Genomic DNA, 3,308 nt, shown 5'->3' on the forward strand with positions numbered 1-3,308 from the left:
AAAAGGCTTCAGTTATTGAAACTAACCTTACCCCCGAGGCACTTTTTGTTAACCCTTCCAGCTCTTCAGTGATTTCTCCCATCACTGTCGTATCAGTGGTACCCTCACCAATCACTTCAGTGACCCAAATCACTGAAAGTGTAGATATCAGCGCCGCCACCGCTGAACACCCACATCTCTTCTCAACCATTTTATCTTCTCCTCCCTCCTTGGTCTTTACACATGTCGATGATGTATCAACGACTGTCCTTCCTGATACTGAGACATACACCACTGGACCTGAGGCTGTTCTTCTCGATCCTCCTCAGCATACGGATGTCCATCCTCTCGAGAATATCTTTGCTCCTGCCAGTGACAATCCTTTTGATGTCACTGAAGGCCCCTCAAGTATTCCATCTTCCTACCCTTTCTTCTCTTCTAACCTTGAGCCTTCAGCTCACACTTCTTCTTTTGCATGTCCTTCTCAGGAAGTGCCAGAGGAAGAAAGAGAGAAAGATGATGGAGGTGATGAAGAAATTGATGATGACTATGATATGTCATATGATATCAAGCTTCTCCTACCAGTCGTTGATACCGTCCTCTCCAGGATCAACAAAGTTCACCAAGAGATGCCCTGCCAAGGCGATCTTGATGCGAACTTCCTTGCCCTCCAGGCGGATGTTCAAGAAGTTTAGAGTCAGCTCCAGACTCTCCAAGAAGTTGTTCAAACCAACAACAACGCCATTGTTGTTCTTCACAGCAGGGCTGACGATGCTCAGGCAATAGCTGATCAGTAGACTGGTCTTCTTCAACAAATCTTGGATGCTGTCCGTCAACCAGCTCCAGTGATTGCACCTCCTTTCTCTGCCGATGATTGCGCCCAGCTCCATGAGATGCGTGAGGCAACGACAACTCTAGCCAATGCTTTGCAAAGGCTGGAGGATTCAATGGTTCTTCAGCGTCAGCGCTTGGACGAACTCTCTGGCCAATTCTCTCGAGCCTTAGCCAGAGAGGGGGAGATGAGGTCCAATGCTGGTGAATCATCTGATGCTGATCCTACAGCTTCTTAGGGCTATTGGTCCAGTATCAGCTTCAGTTGCAGTTGAAGCTGAGGCTCTCAAAGCTGAAGCAGTTGATGCTCCTGTAATCACGACCACCGAAGCTGCTCTAGCTGAGGATGTCGAAGCCATCCCTAGGGATGATGTCCATACCATCGCTGTTGCTAGTGATGATGATGATGTTGATGAAGATGAAGATGATGATGAAGACGATGATGAACCTATCATTCCAGACACCGGAGATGATCTAGATGGTGACGACGACGATGATGATGAAGATGACTTTACCATCAAGTTCTAGAAGCCATCAACCGTCACCAAAGGTGTTGCTCTTGGGGATTCTGCATCTCAGAGGGAGCAAAAGCAAGCTGAATCGACTCCATTAGATAACCAGGACCCCAAGTCGAAAGGCAAGGCGGTTGCTGAAGAAGGTAACTTGAAGGTACTTTTCAAAAKCCCCCAACAAACCTTGTTTGAAGACTCTACCTCTCAGGTAGTGATTACTTCAGAATATCAACTTCATATCCCATCAACAACCTGCGGTCGACTGGAGCGGGTATCTGATCAACCCCTCTCTTGTGCTCCAACAGACCAGCAGATGTCTCAGCTGAAGGAGTTACTCGACCAGACTAGAGTAAAAATCCCTTTTCGTACCTCTAGTGCTGGTGAGTTTGACTTCTTATCTGAAGCTGAAAGACTCGAGGCATTAAGGGCTGAAGAAGAGCTAGAGCTTCAAAAGAAGCAGACTGAAGACAGCTTAAAGTTGGCCAAGTCACTAGCTGCTAAAGTCCTTCCCAAGAAAAAGTCCAAGAAAATGGAGATGTTGTCCAAGCCCAAGCTAGACTTCTTTCGATTGCAGAAGCTGAACGCAAGAAGAAGCTGAAGCTGGTTGATAAGGACAAGCAATGGAGCGAAGCAAAACTGAAAACTGCCCAATTATCAGCGTTAGCATCAGCGGACGTTCTAAAGACGGTGGAACACTGGTCTCAATGCTCATCACCAGGGACAATCTTGATGCCGTTACCGAGTACCCTTCTTACCTTGGCCGATATGGATACAGCGAATGGATGGAGATCAGGGAAGCTATTCAGCAATCCAAGTCGATACACAAGACACTTATCAAGGACACCATCAACGAGCTCATCAAAAGGATGTCCAGGTATGTCAAGGTCCCTGACCGGCCAACTCTGAAGAAAGGTGGGAAGAAGAAACAAAAACTCTATGATCCTAATGAAGGACCATACCTAAAGAACGAACATGAAACAAGGTTCTCCTTAGATGAAATCCTAAAGGTTCATAAGAGTACAGACATTTCTATGATGAATCTTGACTTGCCAGATAAGGGTCCCTATACACACAACTCTGTGCATTTTAAACCTGAGTTAGGAGTTATATTCCTTGACTATGAAGGTGAAGTCAGATTTCAGAGAATGTCAGAGCTACATCTATGTCCAATGGATAACTTGATTTATCTTTTGCTCTGGATAGATGATAGCATGCCTGGAAAAGTCGTAGATCTGAAGATACGAAGGGAATTCCTACGTCGAAGAAACCTTGGTGAAGATGTACCTGATTACATAGATTTAAGTGTTTTTGAATAAGATTCTCTTTGTAACAAAAATCTACTTTTCCTTGTAAATTCATGTACTATATCTCTTTTTAGTGATTATACTAATATTCTGTAAGTTCTGGACATGTACTGTAATACTTGTTATATTTCCTATGTTTAATAAAATGAGTATTCCATGTACTTCACTAAAAAAGGTCCCTGAAAAAAGTAATAGGGACAGAAGTCTATGAGTTTCAGTGTTATTTTTCGCATTCACTGACAATCTATAAGTCAGTGAATAAACTTTCAGTTTCAGTTTCCGTACTTGTAAATTTCTTAGATATAACTTAAGAAAACTTCTCAAACTGAGACTGACCAAACTGAAAATGATGCCAAAATAGTAAAAAGGGATATACACTTTGTATATAACTTTTCCTTACTATTACTTGATAAGATAACYTTCTTTATGTTATCTTGTTATCATCAAATAGGGGGAGATTGTTGATCCTCTCTCTCAGTGATTTGATGATAATCCTTTTTCTCTTTCACGTTGTATTTGTGTTTTTGTATTTTCAGTTCCAGCAATCTTCACTGAGTATGTTCAGTGATCGCTGAAGAACTTGCATTGTGAATCTATCAGAGACAGCAATACTTCAAGAAGACAACACTCACACCAAAGAACCTTCAGCAAACGTCGAAGACTTAAACTGAAGATTAGAGAC

Source organism: Cynara cardunculus, unplaced genomic scaffold (assembly GCF_001531365.2).
Source record: "Cynara cardunculus var. scolymus isolate 2C unplaced genomic scaffold, CcrdV1 Un_Scaffold_5932, whole genome shotgun sequence".
Lineage (NCBI taxonomy): Eukaryota > Viridiplantae > Streptophyta > Magnoliopsida > Asterales > Asteraceae > Cynara > Cynara cardunculus.